Raw genomic sequence first — 18,251 nt, 5'->3', positions numbered from 1 at the left:
ATTTTTGTATTTTTAGTACAGATGGGGTTTCACCATCTTGGCCAGGCTGTTCTTGAACTGACTTCATGATCCTCCCTCCTCCGCCTCCCAAAGTGCTGAGATTATAGGCATGAGCCACCACACCCAGCCAATACAAAGTAATGTGAAAAGGAAACACTGCCATCCGGCAGATTCCCATCTTCTCCACCAGTTGCTAGAATGTACTTAGACTGTTCCGTAAAATCAGACCTGCTGGGCTAGATATCCCCCAACTCCCGCATAATGCAGTACCCAAACTGGCTGTTACTGGTAAGAAATGGAAAGACAGGTAATGAATGAGGGGGAGTGAGGGAGGATTAATGAGGAAACAAGAAGATAAAAGACAGAGTGTGGAGGGGATGGTGTGGAGAGGAGACAATGGAAAGTCAGAAAGCAACAAGGAGTATGGATTTTACAGGATCCAATAACTGAGGAGACTGAGGAAAGTTATAATAGTATGGATATAAGAAGTTGAGTATGGAGCTGGGTGTGGTGGCTCATGCCTGTAATCCCAGTACTTTGGTAGGCTGAGGCTGGTGGATCACTTGAGGTTAGGAGTTTGAAACCAGCGTGGCGAAAATGGTGAATTCCCATCTCTACCAAAAAAAAAAAAAAAAAATGCTGGGACATTGTAGTGCTTGCCTGTAGTCCCAGTTACTCTGGAGGCTGAGGCAGGAGAATCACTTGAACCCAGGAGGCGGAGGTTGTAGTGAGCTGAGATTGTGCCACTGCACTGCAGCCTGGGTGACAGAGCAAAACTCCATCTAAAAAAAAAAAAAGAAGAAGAAGAAATTCAGTATGCATATTACATAACCCAAGAAGTGGGCCTCTGGGAAGGCCTGGAGGGGCGGGACTTCTTGCTAGACCATGCTTACCACCCAAGTAGCTCCATCCAAAACACACACATATGCAGAAATGTCATGATGATGGAGTTTCCAGATCCTCCCACCTGTCCAGAGTTTCCAGATCCTTCCCTCTGCACCCCTCACCAACACCCCCAGCCAATGCTGAGCTGCTACCTCGGCTTAAACATGAGTTCCTCAATGAGATCACTTGGACTCAGGAAGGGGAACATCACACACTGGGGCCTATCATGGGGAGGGGGGAGGGGGGAGGGATTGCATTGGGAGTTATACCTGATGTAAATGACGAGTTGATGGGTGCAGCAGACCAACATGGCACAAGTATACATATGTAACAAACCTGCACGTTATGCACATGTACCCTACAACTTAAAGTATAATAATAATAAATAAATTAAAAAAAAAAAAAAACATGAGTTCCTCAGGCTAGTTAGGTCCTTTGGATTGAAAGGGACAGCGAGTCTCATTCAGGCTGCATTTAGAAAGGGTCCACCTCATGAATGAAAGAATCTAGTCAATGATGCCCGGTAGCTGCTAACATCACAAAAAGAGAGACGACCAGATATCATGCATCTCCTGATGACACTGTTGCACATAACTCCGTTTCTGAAGGAATCTTGCCAGAAGGCAAATGTGAATCTCATCAAGCCTTAACCCAACTACCAATTTACAGAAAATACAACGGACAGAGGAACACAGTAAGAGACATCACAGAGATGCAATTAGCAAGATCCAGACTATGGGAAACTCTACAGAACAAATGGTCTCATTTCTTCAACAAATAGATTGGATAGAGAGAGAGAGACGGAGGAAGGGGAACGTATAGATTTTAAAAAATGCTTAAAATACATATCAACCAATCACAATATGTACAGCTTATTTCGATCCTGATTCTAACCAACTGTAAAACAATCTTAAATCCTACGCCATTTAAGAGATAATTGGAAATTTTAACATTCATTGGATCATTTATGACATTAAAGATTTATTGTTAATTATTTCACATGTGATAATGGTGTTGTGTTTGTCTTTTTAAAAGACTGCTGTGTTTAATGTAAAGGTACACACCGCAGTATTCACAGATGAAATGATATGATATCAGGGGTTTGCTTCAAACTGCTCTAGAAGTGAATATTTATAATAACATTGTCCATAATAGCCAAAAAGTAGAAACAATATAAATGTTCATCAACTGGTGAATGGATAGACAAAATGTGGTATATCCATACAATGAATTATTCAGCCACAAAAAGGAATGAAGGGTTGATACATTCTATAATGTGGCTGTACCTCGAAAACATTATGCTAAGTGTAAGAAACTAGGTGCACAAGATTACATGTTGTATTATTCCATTTCATATAAAATGCCCAGAAAAGGCAAATCTGTAGAGACAGAGAGCAGGTAAGTGGTTGCCAGGGGCTCAGGATGGGAAGGGGAGTGAAGGAAAATGGACACAGGGAATCTTTTCAACACGATAAAAATATTCCAAAACTGAATTGTGGTGATATTTGTGCAACTCTGTAAAGTTACTAAAAGACACTTAGAAGGGGTGAATTTTATAGTATGTAAATTATGTCTCAATAAAGCTGTTTTGATTTTAGTGCTCCAGAGGATAGGAGGAGTGGGTGGGAATTAAATGAAACAAGATTGCCCATGAGTCAGTAATCACTTAAGCTGGGTGATGAGAACATGGGGTTTATTAAGCTATTGTCTTTAATTTTGCATATGCTTGAAAATTTCCACAATAAAAAATAAAAATTAAAAACTGAGATGAGGGGCTTGGAAGTTGAAAGTCATCAGGAACTAAGTCTTCTCTGGAGGACTGCTTCTCTGTTTCTCTGCCTCATATGCCTCTCTCGGTATCTCTACGTCTCCTGCCTATTGCCTTCCCACAACCAACTGACCAAGCCTCTTGGCATTCTCTAGCCCAAATGGCAAGGCCACTGTTAAGCAAAACCCTTGGTGCCAGCCTAGGTAGGAACCAGATGTCCATTTCTGATCCAAGCAACCCACACCAAAATCAAAAACAAAACTCACAAACACAATGATGTGACCCCAGTTTCCTGAGTAGGTGGCTATGGAATAGGCTATTTCATCTAAAACCAAAAGTTAAGCACAGAAGACACTAGTATGCCCCATATAGCCCCTATTCCTAGCATCCCTAGCATCCATGGATCATAAAATGAGCGATATCATTTCTAGAAATGCCTCTGCTGGATATGGCTCCAGCAGTTGAATCTGAGACTGAGAGCATCACCTGCAAAACAAGAGCGAACAAAAGTGATGGAAAGTGTCCCCAGCCAGTATCGGATAGCAAAGATGCGAAGAGAGGTCTAAAAAGAAAGAAAGGAAAAAAAAAAAAAAAACTTCTAGGCTGGGCATGGTGGCTCACACCTGCAATCCTAGCACTTTGAGAGGCCAAGGCATGAGAATTGCTTGAGTCCAGGAGTTCAAGACCAACCTGACCAACATAGCGAGATCCCATCCCATAAAAAGAAAAAAAGAAAAAAGACATTTAATTTTTTAAAAAACAAAAACTTCGAAAGGAGCAGGCCTGTCTCTGCCTACTTGTGGAGTGGCAAGTAAGTGATAGTGAGTGGATCATTAGCAGCAGTTCACCCCCGCCACCTCCAAAGTGATTGATTTTAAACCGTTCCCGGGGTTATTTCCCCATGAGCGCATCCACAGCCACCCACAGAAGCAGCATGTTGCCCTAGGCAAAGAAAGAGCTACATTTGAGCAGGGAAAGCTATTCAGCCTCCAAGCCCCATTGGTGTGTCCCACCTGAATACACGACTGGAAAAGCAGCACTACTCCTGTCACAATTACACTACAGCTGTCACTCCTGCTCTTGGGATGGGCCAATACCAAGAGTAAATTCATGATGCCAAGCGGATGCCCAAGGCTGACACAATTAATTTCAATTAGCTGACCCCCTTTTCCTCTGCCTACTGTCTCCAAAGGAGCTTTTCTATAATGGTACCAGACTAGCCAAAGCTCTTTCACAAACTCCTTGTCTTAGATCGTCACTCTCCATAATTGTTCACCACAGTGGTGTGTCCATCCAGCAGTCAACTCAGCTCAGCCTTTAGAAAGGACATTCTTTTGCAAAACGGACCAAGCCCAGTTATATTAAAGATGATCTGCCTACACCACACAACACCTCAGTGCTTTTTGCCCAGCTCCTTCCAATTTCCACTCTCTGGATCCCAACATCCCTCTCACATTTCTCCCACAGCTCCATGACACCCACAGAAAATCATGACATCTCCATCAAGAAATAAGACACCAGGGTGAGAGAGGTTCCCCCTAAGAACATTCCCTCTCCTCTATTGTTTACTTTTTCTTAGGCTCGCTTCTTTTGTAGGCCACTGGCTTTCTAAGTCTATTCATTTCACCCTCATTCAGACTGCCACTTTGCATTTCAACATACTTCCCCCTCAAATGAGCATTTATCTCACTGTTCACTTGGCTGTTTTTTAATAGATTTTGGGAGTTATAATGGAAAGCAGTGGAATCTCCTTCCAATTTGCCAATGACAGAAGCACTTGCCAGCCATTCCATGTCTACCAGGAATGCTTCCACCCGAGAAAGCTCCTTGACCTGAGAGGCTGTGAGAATCTACTCATTTGGACCTCATTCCCTCTCCTTTTTAATTGTTGGCATGGCTTAGCATAACTTTTCAGCTATAGAATTATAGTCCAAGAGCCAATGACTCCTTTCAAGGCTCTGGATCAATTCTGGTGGTTTGTTGATCAACCACACTTGTTCTAGTCCATGAAGTCAGAGTATAACCAAGCTGCAGGGGAAGCCACTGAGATCAGTACAGGCTAGGAGCCATATTCTAGAGCAAGGGTTTCTAGCTAGGGTCCCTGGACTCCAGATTCTATGGATTGCCTTCATAGGTCCATGAACCCCTTGCAATTGAGTGTGTGTGTGTGTGTGTGTCCGCATGCACGTATGCTATGCCCACTTTTCTATAGCTAGAGTTCTTAGCTTTTATCATCTTTCCAAAAAAGTCCCTAATCCAAACATAAACTAAAAAGGCAAAAATCACTATTCTCAAGAAACTCTAAGCTTGGTCAGCAGTGCTTCCCAGCACACTGTGGAAAAGGTTAGAGAGCCAGAGTACAGGGCTGGCCTGGTGGAACTGGGAATTTTAGGACCCTTTTCTCCAGAGCCAGATAGTCCCATCCACCAACCCAGATATGAACCCAGAGCTCAGGTTTCAGATACTGGAGGGGTCCAAAAATTTTGCCCAGGGCTGAGTCAGTCTGAACCTAACTCCTTAGTTATGGGCACTAATGAACATTAACAAGGCGGTGATGCAAACTGAAGCACTGAGACCACATTTCTACATCCCCGTCCCTCCTGTAAGCCCGACCCCTCATTAAAATGAGGAAACTGAATCCAGAGAAGGAAAAGGACCCACCTTCTATCGTACAGACTGAATGTTTGTGTTTCCCCGAAGTTCATGTGTTGAAATCCTAATCCCCAATGTGATGATATGAGAAGGTCATTAGGAGGTCATTTGGAGGTCATTAGGTCACGAGGGTTAGGCCCTCATGAATAGGTTTAGTGTTCTTATAAAAGAAAACCCAGAAAGCTCTCTATCTCTCTTTCCACCATGTAAGGATACAAAAAGAAGACAGCAGTCTGCAACCCAGAAGAGAATCCTCCCCAGAGCTCTGTCATGCTGGCACTGGGATCTCAGACTTCTAGCCTCCAGAACTGTGAGAAATGGATTTCTGTTGTTTATAAGTCTCCCAGTCTATGGCGCTTTTTAACAACAGCCTAAACTGACTAAGACAGTGACTGAGACAGGCTAAAAGCCAGATTCTCGAACACCATAGATGATCTCAAAGCACCCACTGGCTTTATCCATCCTCTTCCTGAGCTCCTATGAAATATGGAGGCCTATGATCAGTAATTGGTACTCATCAGTTTAATTGAGAATAAAGTCCTCAAAAATGCTGATCCCAGCACAACCAGGGCCAGCAACCCAGTGGGAAAGGGAAAGTCAAAGAAATCCACCATATGCTTATTTAGTTCATTCTAGCAAATAGAGCCTTGACCAAATGTAAACATTAGGAAAGAATTTGGAGTTAAACAAACGAGTCAATAACCACAAGAGGTCTGTAGACAGTTTCTAAAAAAGCATCTTATTGACAATCCAGGGTATGCCAAGAGTCCAAAATCCCAGAAACCTGGAAACAACCATCTTTGAGCAACTAAATAGCCAAGTGAGACAGATGAGCATTGTGAAAAAGCTCATATGGAAATGTGGCTCAAGCAGAGGGAACGTAGACACTCCCCACAAGTAGAAAGTCAAAGGCAAACTAAAAATCAGGGAACACCAGTGGAACTGGAGAAGAACAAGGCAAGGTACCTGAAAGCCAAAACCTAGAGCCCATTGAGGTAGTCTAGGGAGAATGCCAGCAAGGCAATCCATCAGTGGGAAAAATCAACAGCTGGGAAAGCGGCTATGCTTAGCAGGCCAGGAAGTGACGGATACCAAACTGGATATCACTGGGATGTCCATTTCTCACAGCTCATTGAAACTGTCCATGCACTGAACCAGATAGGAGCAAATGCTGTGGATGTCCAAGGCCTAAAGAATAGCCTAAATACGCACCCTTCACTAGGACTGAGGGCTAAAATGTTCTCATGAAACTAGGTCAATAGGTACAGCTTGTCCTTACCGAGGGCCCACATGACAAAGACTGGAACCTTGCCAATACGAGTTCCATTCATAAGATAGATTTCTAAAGAGATTCCAGGGTACAATCCGGCAAACACGTGATTTTTGTAACAAAAGATGGGCTCAATGACCACTTGGACAACATTTTACACAAGTGGTAGTCATGCCTGACCTATCTATTGAAAGTTTTAAATGGTGAAAACACACATAGATAAAAAAGGGAACATGAAAACATAGTGCCAAATCATTATGGGGTTGAGGTGTGGTTTTATCATGAATAAGCAACGGGCATAGGGACAGGGAACAGAGGAATAAACCTGATCTTCTCTAGGGAGAGAAGTGTAGACACTATGGCCTCCCATCAAAGACTGGTGGAGAGATATGTCTTATTTGACTTACCCAAAAACTATGTGGAAGATAATCAGCCTAGTAAAAACTCCAGGTTTCCAGGCAACACCCAACCTTTCTGGGTAGTAACATGTTAAGCTCTTTAGATTAAACTGCAGGAAGATGCTGAGAGGCTGTGTGAGTGGGCTGGAAAGTAGCAGGTGAGCATCAGTGTAGGCAAGTGTAACATAACGCACTGAGAAAAAGAATCCCATTAACCACTCAAAATAACACACCAAGCAATCAAGCCTCCTTTGTACAAATCCTCAGGACATCTGCATCAAAAATGAAAGGGCCAATTTTTCTATTAGACAAATTGAGTAATACAGAGATCATCCAGCTCAGACTCCTCCCTAGAGAGATGAGGATATGAAGACCTAGAGCAAGAGCCAGGATTAGAACCCAGGCCAGAACGCTTTGTTCAAGACCACAGTCCCTGGATGAGATTATCAGCCTTTAAGCATCAGCGGACAGATTAAGGGTCTTGGAAACAGTGGATGTAATGGAGGGATCATGGGTTGCCATGTCAGATATATTCAAATCCCAGCCCCTTTTCTAGCTATGTACGAGTTAAGCAAGTGTCTTCATCTCTGTGTCTCAGTTGCCTCAACTGTAAGATGGGAATCATGACACGCACTTTGCAAGGTTGCTATGAAGATGAGAGATATTTTTAAAGTGCTCTACCAAAGGATCTGAATAGATATTTCTCCAGAGAAGATACACAAATGGCAACATGCATATGAAAAAATGCTTGACATCACTGGTCAGTAGGGAAATGAAAATCAAAACCACAATGTGACTCCATTACACATCCATTAGGATAGCTATAATATTAAAAAGTGGAAACCAACAAGTGTTGGTGAGGCTGTGGAGAAGCTGGAACCCCCATACATTGCAGGTGGGCATATAAAATGTGGGAAACAATTTGGCAGATCCTCAATAAGTTAAACAGAATCACCGTACGAGCAGACAATTCCACTCTTAGACATATACTCAGAAGAATTGGAAGCAGGTGTTCAAGCAAAAACTTATATATGAATGTTCAAAGCAGCACTATTCACAATAGCCAAAAGGTAGAAACATCCCAAATGTTCATCAATTGATGAATACATAAGAAAAAGGAGGCATATCAGTACAATGAGGCAGGGTGTGGTGGCTCAGGTCTATAATCCTAGCATTTTGGGAGGCCAAGGCAGGCAGATCGCTTTGAGCTCAGAAGTTCAAGACTGGCCTGGGAAACATGGTGAAATCCCATCTCTACAAAAAAAAAAAAAAAAAAAAAATTAGCTGGGCATGGTGGCACACACCTGTAATCCCAGCTACTCAGGAAGCTGAGGTAGGAGGATCTTTTGAACCCAGGAGATGGTGGTTGTGGTGAGCTGAGACTGCACCATTGCACTCCAGCCTGGGCGACAGTGAGACCCTGTTTCAAAAAATAAAAATAAAAAGAATAAAATAATAAAGTAAAGTAAGGAATAAGGGACCACATGCTGTGGGTTCCATTTCTATAAAATGGCCAGAAAAAGAAAATCCATGGAGACAGAAAGGATTAGTGATTGCTGGGGGCTGATGGGTGTGGGATGATAGGGGGCCATTAGCTGAAGGGTACAGGGTTTCTTTTTGAGATTGTGAAAATGTTCTAAAATTGACTTTAGTGATGATTCCACCTATCTGTGATTATACTAAAGTCAGTTGAATAGTACAGTTTAAATGGATGAATTGTATGGCATGTGGATGATGTCTCAATACTGTATATAAACAAAAATGAAGCGCTCTACAGAGAGCGATGTGTTGGTAAATGTTTAACATCTGGCTCTCAGATGACAAAAAGTCCTGATTTGTAGTGTTGGATGCTTTTCATGGTGAAAATATTACCATGGCCAATGTCAAGCAACCGATGTGCCATTGGTGAATGTGGAGCTGGGAAGAAATGTATAGAAGCTCACCGTTGTAGATTATTTGCACCACAAGATCACAGATAATAATAAAAGGTGATAAAAATATTAATTAAGAAGTGATATGTTTTGAGTATTTATTACCTTTGTTTTAATGTAATTTATTTAACTGCAATTTTATATAATTCACATTTTAACAATTGCTTGCAAAATTCCTGAAAATGTAACGATCAGCTCTCACCAACTGGTATGGACTGTCTCCAGGCACAATGCTGCTGTGACCACAGACCAGTCTTTCTGAAGAATTTCACATGAGCATCTTCTAGAAAAGTGCCACCCTTTGCATTCCTCTGAGTGAAAACTTAAAACTTATGTGGCCATTCTAGTTTGGCTTAGACAGATTGATTTTTCCACCTCTAATGCTAATATCTGAGCATGGCAGAAATATTTGCCTAAATATGGAAACATAATCCTATTTTCTGTAGTCTCCATTTTGAGGCATTTTGGCAAGATCTCTACAGCCAACAAACAACACCAACAATTCAAGCAAAGCACCCGAGCACACTTGATGGATCACCTTTCCCTGGTTAACTCACTCGCTCCAGGGCACTCTCCTGATTCGTAACTGCCATCAATCTCAGTTCTTGTACTGTTTTATGAAGTGAAACTTCTGAACATCCTAATTCAATGACAAACAATATATAAATGAGCCTTCTAAAGCCCTGCAGTCCCTGATATTTAACACAGAGCCATGGGAGGTTTGCAGTGTTTGATACTTTGAATATTTAATATTGATTAGCAATATGTCAGTTCTAACCATCCAGTCTCTCATTCAAGAAATACATGTTGTAGAACAAGGTAGGCCATTCCAATGCTCCCAGCACCTGATACCACACCAAAGTTATGTTGTGAAATTCTTGAGCCTCTGGGCAAGTAGACGGGAGATGATCAAGCATGGTTCTGAGATGAGCGCGTTTAGGACTTTCTTGCCATGGACCTGGAGGTGACAGTAAGCAAAGCAGCTACAAAGAGTGGGCTCTGAAGTTAACCACACACTACTGGGGTGGCTTTGAGCAAATCATTTAGCTTATCTAACCAAAGTTTTCTCATCTATAAAATAAGGAATATTAACGTTAACTGCCTCACAAAATTGTTGGAGAATTAGATGAGACAAGGAGTATAAAATTCCGTTCCACGGATACATTTAAAAATACAACAAATTTGGCTGGGCGCGGTGGCTCATGCCAGTAATCCCAGCAGTTTGGAAGGCTGAGGCGGGTGGATCACCTGAGGTCAGGAGTTCGAGACCAGTCTTGTCAACATGGGGAAACCCTGTCTCTGCTAAAAATACAAAAAATTAGCTGGGCGTGGTGGCGGACACCTGTAATCCCAGCTACTCAGGAGGCTGAGGCAGGAGAATCTGTCTAAGCCAAACTAGAATGGCCACATAAGTTTTAAGTTTTCACTCAGAGGAATGCAAAGGGTGGCACTTTTCTAGAAGATGCTCATGTGAAATTCTTCAGAAAGACTGGTCTGTGGTCACAGCAGCATTGTGCCTGGAGACAGTCCATACCAGTTGGTGAGAGCTGATCGTTACATTTTCAGGAATTTTGCAAGCAATTGTTAAAATGTGAATTATATAAAATTGCAGTTAAATAAATTACATTAAAACAAAGGTAATAAATACTCAAAACATATCACTTCTTAATTAATATTTTTATCACCTTTTATTATTATCTGTGATCTTGTGGTGCAAATAATCTACAACGGTGAGCTTCTATACATTTCTTCTCAGCTCCACATTCACCAATGGCACATCGGTTGCTTGACATTGGCCATGGTAATATTTTCACCATGAAAAGCATCCAACACTACAAATCAGGACTTTTTGTCATCTGAGAGCCAGATGTTAAACATTTACCAACCTCCTAGGAGGTGGAGGTTGTAGTGAGCTGAGATTGTGCCATTGCACTCCAGCTTGGGCAACAAGAGCAAAACTCTGTCTCAAAAATAAATAAATAAATAAATAAACAAACAAACAAACAAACAAAAAAATCCCTAGGATAGGAAAGCAACATAGAGTAGCAGCTAAGAATCCAGGATTTAAAGTCAATGTCAGTCCTAACTTCAAAATCTAGCCTATGTGTTCCTGAGTGACTCTATGTAAACCATTACACCATTCTGATCCTTGGTCCCCCATTCATAAAACAAGGCTAATGATGACAGCATCTATCTCACAGCAGTCATTAAATGAGCTGGGAGAGGTCAGGTACTAGGTGAAGGATAAATACTGAGTAACTGGGAGCTATTATCTGCCATGAGGGGATGACCAAAATTTTGCAAGCATTCAGGATGAGCTCACATTGCGTTCCCATCACAGAATGAAAATGGAAAAAGGATGCTGATTACTACAACACAGCAGTACTGTACTAGAACACAGAGTAGACTGATGAGAGCCAAGACAGATGTAATCGGTGGCCTATGGTCCTCTCAGGGAAAAGCCAGTGTTCTAATACCAGGAATAGGATCCTGGACATGCGAATCATTGGCTTCAGGATTTTTTTCCCCCAGTGATTTTTTTCTTACAGTTTTATTTGGGTTTAATACAAGTAGATTAAACTGAACACATCTAAAGAGTGCAGTTTGATGAGTTTTGAAATAGGTATACATCAACACAGCCATCATCGCAATCAAGATAATGAACGCTTTTATCACCCCAAGAAGATTCTTTATGACCCCCTGTAATTTATCTTCCTCCCTCTCTCTCTTCCCTCATCTCAAGGCAACTACTGATTTGCCTTATGTTACATTAGATTAGTTTGAATTTCTGTAATTTTACATAAATAGAATCATACAGTATGTACTCTTTTTTGTCTGGTTTCTCTCATTATGCATAATTATTTTGAGATTCATCCTTGGTGTGTACACTAATAACTTATTTTATTTTTTGGCCGAATATTATCCCAACATGTGGATATTCCATTCACTTGTTGATGGACATTAGGGTGATTTCTAGTTTTTATTTGTTACAAATGAAACTGTTATAAACATTCATGTACATCTTCACATGGACAGAGTCATATGGTAGGTAGATGATTACCACTTTTTAAAACTGGCCAAACTTTTTTAGTGTGGTTAGTTATACTATTTTCCATTTCAAAATCAGTGTATGAGAGTTACAGTTTCTCCAAATCCTTGCCAAAAATGTAGTGAGGATTTACAGAGAAACTACAAGCATTATGATGTGGCCTGGTATGGTTTTCTTCATATTTCTTGTGCTTGAGTTTTGTTGAGGTTTTCGGATCTGTGGGTTTATATTCTTATTACATTTGGAAATGTTTCAGTCATTATTTCTTCAAATAATGTTTCTGCCTCCCTACTTACTTCTGGGACTCCAATTAACATATATTAGGATACTTGAAGTTATCCCACAACTCACTGTTGCTCTTCTTATTTACTTCTATCTTTGTTCTTTCTGTTTCATTTTGCACAATTTCTACTACTGTGTGTTCAACTTCACTAATCTTCTCTTCTGCAGTGTCTAGCATGCTAATAATGTCGTCATCCAGTGTATTTTCTATACCAAACGTATTTTTTACCTCTAGAAGTAAGATTTGAATCTGTTTTATGTTTTTATATTTTCCATGTCTCGGTTTTACATGCCCATACTTTCCTCTACATTCTTGAACATATGAATTATAATTTAAAATCCATTTTAATATCTGTGTTTACTAATTCTATCATCTGTGTCTGTTTCTATTTAAAAATTTATCTTCTTATTATGAGTATATTTTCTTACCTTGCATGCCTTATAATCTTTTATTTGATTTCACATTTTGCAAATTTTAGCTTATTGGATGCTCCTTTAAATATTGTTGTATTCCTTTACATATTGTTGAATCTTGCTCTTGGTGCACTAAAGCCACTTGGAAACAGTTCGATATGTTCAAAACTTGTTTTTAAGCTTTCATATGTGGGACCAGAGCATACTTGACACTAAGGCTAGTTTGGCTCCACTACTGAGGCAATCCTCCTCTGAGCACTTAGTCTGATGCACTGTATATTATGAAGTCTCTTCTCTCTGACTACTGGGAAACTGAGCTATTCCCAGTCTTGTGTGAGCTCTACAAATCACTCCACCTACTCCTTTTGAGTGGTTCTATCCCAACCTTGCATACCTTACATGCATGCATTTATCAGTATTCAGCCTTGAGGGAAATCTTTTACAGAGTTCCGGAGTACTCTTTCTGTGCCGTGCCCCTCTGGTACCTTGCTCTGCAAATTCTGCCCACCCTCACCTCCTTGAATTCTGAACTCTGTCTCCTAAATTTAGGCGGACTTCCAGGCTCAGCCTGGGTTCCTTCTTCCTGCACAGAGGTCTGGAAATTCTCTCTAGGTAGTAAAAGGAGGCAATAGTAGGGCTCACCTCATTTATTTCTCTTCTCTTGAAGATCACTGTGCTGTACTGTCTATTTTCCAATGTCTAACAACTATTATTTTATGTATGTTGTCCACTTTTTTAGTTGTTTATGATAAAAGAGTAAATCCTGTCTCTTACCCTTTCATGGCCAGAAGGAGAGTCCAGCTTTCAGTTTTTTAATATTTGGGCCAGATTAGTTTGGGGGTTCTTAAATAACACTCAGATAGAAAGTAGATGACATCAAAGCTCATAAACTGACAGGATCCTTAGAGACTACCTAACATCCAATCCCTAGCCCCACAACACACACACATTCATTTGGTGGATTACAGAAGTGAGATCAGAGAGAGGAAGGGGATCTTCCCAAAGTTACATGCAAGTTAACCACAGAATTAGGGCTAGAATTCAAGTCTTCTGCTCTCTAGTTTTAATCCATCGAGTTATTTTCTGCTGATTTTCTCTTCCAAATCAATTTATTTGGATAGACATAGCTTTGAAATCCAGAACTTCTGTACTGCCCAAGCCCACAGAATGTGCAATATTAGCTCACACCCAGATGGTACTTGATTTTGTTTGAGTTTTGCAAACACAACTTCTAGGAGTTGGCCTGAAGTGAATTCCAGAGTAACACCTAACACTGAAAAATTTAAAACACCCCCATGGGTAGGCACTCCAGAACAAAACCATATATTTTTCCCTGTCGACTTATTATGAACTCGCTAAGCAAAAAGGAGTGTGACTTAGAATTTAGATTGACTGATTTAGTCGTTTTACCACCTATGGGAACCATGTATCTGTCCAACAAAAAGAAACCATTACCATTGCAAATGCACTTGTCTTTTCACAGTTCTAGCAATTCCTAGTCCCCTTTCACCTAGATTCATAATTTTTATCTGGTTTGGGTCTGGGAGCCCTTCTGTCTTGTCTCTGCACTCTTCCTTGATGTAGCCTAAGAAATGCCCCTGCTTTGGAGTCAGAGCAGCCTTTAACTCTCAGCCCCAAAACGTATTTGCTGTGTGACCTTGGATAAGTTACTTAACCTCTCTGTAAAGACAGGGATGGTACTGTCTTACATTGATTCTAAAGCACTTTTTTTTTCCACATTCTAGCATCTTTGAAATCAAGATGTATCTTGTTAGCCATGGCATGATGGTTAAATTTTCAGCATTTTTTCCGTTTTCTAGTAGTATATACGGTGTCAGGCTTTCAGAAAATACAGTGTTGATTCCTAACTTGCCCAGCTTCCTAACTTGGCCCTTTCTTGTTGGTAGCTTCTTGCCCTCTAGCCCTGGCCCATTAATATCATCAGCTTGATCGTACCTCTGCTGCTACTGAATTATGAAGGTAGGGAAATGGACTAGGTGACTTCTTAAGCCATCATCCCAAACTCTCCCTCTTTCATCCCAAAGAACCTTCCCAGAATGTAATGAGGTTTGTCAGTTGAAGGGCTCCTTCAAGGCTATCAGAATCAGAGCCTGAAGGGCTAGAAGCCAAATCCACATTCCCCAAAGCTCTACCACATACTTCCAGTTGGGGAGCTGATATTTGGATGTCTTTGAAATCCAAGGATACCTACTCTGCTCACATCTGGAAGGAAAGAGAAGACACCTGAAGATTAACCACCCTCAAACATCTCTCTGTACAGAAAAATAGCTGGTATTTATTTTCTAGCACTTCTCTGGCTTTTTTCCTATCTCCGGCTGGCAGGCTCATCTCAGTTGCAGAGGCCTCATCCCACCCAACCTCTTCCACTCCCTATCATCCCCCTTCGTGCCCAAAAGTGCAGCTGCAGACTCCATGAGCCCATCCCTCTGAGGCACCCATCTTTAACATGTGTCTAGAGGGTCCCCTGTTGGAACCTAGCAGTCTCGGGCATGCTCACAACCACAGTAAAAATAGGAAAGGTCAAGAAAGACTTGCCTTTGTCTCTGGCCACTTCTAGCAGTTTCAATGCTAGCATAATGTAGGCACTCAAGTACTCTTGCACCCATTATTACTAGAATGAATGACTAGAACTAATACCTGGCTGAGTCTTGGGTTTCCCAACTTCCCTCATCTAGCTATTGGTACAGCAATTAGGGCAATTGGTCTGACAAGGTGAACAAGCCTGAGGCCGGCACACTACTGACCAGTGTTGCGACGTGTGGTTGTCATTGGGCCTCCCAAGTGATTGTAAAATCATTGAGTCTGAACAAACTGCCGCTTAACAGTATATGCCACCCAGGATTCTGTATCATGGCCAGCACAAAGCTAGGAATTAATAACTGTGAGTGATTATCACAGAAACTGTCTCTAGGAAAAATGACCAGGTTTTTACCATTCAACCTTGGGGAGATAAAATCAGGCCTAGCAGAAAAAAGACAAATGATCTAGGAGCAAATGCAGGACTCCAGATCCAAAGAGCATTCTGAGGCCTGATTATACACCTGTCTCATCTCCCTGTTTCAGAGGGGAGGGGGTGTCTCCATCCAGCCCATCAACCAACTCCAAACCCTGCACTCATTCTAGACCCTCCCCAACACCTCCTTGCCCTTATTCCCTGTCAATTTTGCCTCTCTGTAGGTCTCTGCTTGCCCCACTCTGTGGGACCTGTGAAGACCCTCCTTGTCTCCTGCTACAACCTCCCTTCAGCGTTCTCCATCCAACACCAGCCCTGATTCTAGAGCATTGCCCTACCTAAAACCCACCAATGAACAAGAATGGCTAACTATTTACCCTTGTGAAGTCTGGGTAATGGGAACATGGAGGATTATTTTATTATTCTCATTATGTTTGTGTATGCTTGAAATCTTTCATAATAAAACGACTCTCCAACGGCCTCCAGGGATCTCAGGGTAAAGTCCGAAGTCCGCAGACTGACATTCAAGACCCCTCAGGATCTGCCTCTACCCGATTTAACCAGTTAACCTCCTGGCACTAACCAGGCTACAGCTTCTCTGTTTTCCCAACCTTTGGAACCCAACTCTCTCTTGCAGCCCTAGTTTTACCCCATGCATCTTCTTCTTACAGAACACATTTCCCCTTGTGCCCTGCCTAGAAAACACCTCCTAATCCCTTGGAAATCTAATGCAAATGATCCCTGGTCTGGGTCACCTTCCCTACCCTCTGGGGGCAGGGAAGAGGGTGCCTCCTCAGGTCTGATATACAACAAATACCCAATAGGTGTTTAAGAGAGACCAGAATGTCTTGGTTAATAGAATGTGTGCAATATTTACTTGAACTTAGGCAAGTAGGGTAATCTTTCTTGGCTTCTGCTTCTGTCTCTATAAAATGAAGATAATAGCAGTACTTACCTCACAAGGCTGGGGTAACGATTCAGCGGTATTCTCTGTGTAAACAGTTTAACACAGTACCCGGCAGAGAGAAGGGAAGAAAGAGGGAGAGAGAGAGGGAGAGATGCTGACTGACTTACAGACGGACATACTTCAATCAAAGAATATAGTGGATAATTATGCAGCTTGTCTTAAATGAAATGCTTCCAAATCCTACAGGGAAAGCATTGCCACTTAGCTCTTCCTGGGAGCTAGAGAAATTCGTGGAAAATCGTTGACATTAAAGTCACGATTCCTTTCTCGGGCTCAGGGGCTATTCATACTTTGGAGGCTTTTCAGAATTCGAGGGGAGTCCTGGACCCTCCTATTTGGAAGAATCTACTATTTGGAAGGATAGTGCAGGGTCTGTGCCTGGGAGTTGGCCAGAAATCCGGGGGCTAGGAGGGCACGGGGTTTGCACGAAAATCAGCCCCGGTGACAATCCCCAGTCTGTGAGGTCTCAGTGGGCTCGGGGCCCCAGGGGTGGGAATCCGGAGTGAGAAAATCTGAGTGGGGTCTGGTGCAGGGCCCCCCACCTGCCAGCCCCGCTCCCCTGGGCCGCCGAGGCCTCGTGCGTCACCGGCGCGGGCGGGGACCGAGGGGAGGGCGGCACCGCAAGGTGAGGGCCCCGCGCTGCCTTAAGACGCCGCGCGCCCCCGCTGCCTCTTCAGAGCTTGCAGCGCGGCGCGCTGGCCGGACGTGCGGGCACAGACGCTGTGCCCCGCTCCTGCCGCGCCCGCAGAGCCCGCTGCCCGGTGCCAGATCACAGCCGCCCGCGCCCCGAGAGGCGGCCGGGACAAGCGCCGGGAGCCCCGAAGGACCCGCACGCGGCGCCAGCGACGCCACGTCCGCAGCAGCAACAGGTAAGCGGCCCGGCCCTACTCCGGGCTCCGTGGCCCCCAGCACCTGGACGGGCCCCTAGCCTGGAATCCCACGACGCCCCTCTGCAGCGGCCCGACGGCTGCTGAGTAACCAGGCGTGGTGGCCCGCGGTGCGGCCCCTTGTCGCCTTTCCCTAGCCATCCTCCCGCCCTCGCGTTTTCCCTCGCACTTTTTCTCGTGCGTTCTTCCCCCCATCCCTCCCCATTCTCTCGTTTTTTCCTCATCCTTTCCCTCTTCCTCAGCTTGTTCTCTTTTCTTATTCTCTTTTTTGCTTTTTCTGTCTGCGTCTCTCTCAGTCTGTCTTGCTCTCTCATTCTCTCTCTCACTCTCACGCTCCCATTTCTTCTTTTTTCTTTCTGTCTCTCTCCCTCTCTGTTGCTCACTTTCTCTCTGTCTCTCTGCATGTATCTCATTCTTTCGCTGTCTCTCATTTTCTTTTCGTCTCTCTGCCTCTCAATCTCTCTCTCCCAGCCTTTCTGACTCTCCCCACCACCCTGCACCCCTGCCTCTTTTCCCTTTCTCCCCAGCTCTTCCCCCACTCCCCTCGGCTGCCACCAACACCGAGCAGACCGGAGAAAGCAAAGAGGATGCCGAATTGGGGATGGGGATGGGGATGTGGAGGGTGAGGGTAGGGGAGCTCAATAGGCATCCTCCCTGCATTTTCTAGTCGCCATTGCACTGCTGAGAAACTAAGGGTTTTATAAGCCAAAGTCCACGGTGGCTAGGGCGGCCGGTGGTTTCCACGGCAAAATAAAGTCTACAGGGAGCCAGAGA

The sequence above is a fragment of the Theropithecus gelada genome, chromosome X, assembly GCF_003255815.1.
Source record: "Theropithecus gelada isolate Dixy chromosome X, Tgel_1.0, whole genome shotgun sequence".
Lineage (NCBI taxonomy): Eukaryota > Metazoa > Chordata > Mammalia > Primates > Cercopithecidae > Theropithecus > Theropithecus gelada.
The sequence above is the reverse complement of the archived record's forward strand: the minus strand, read 5'-3'. Positions refer to the sequence as shown.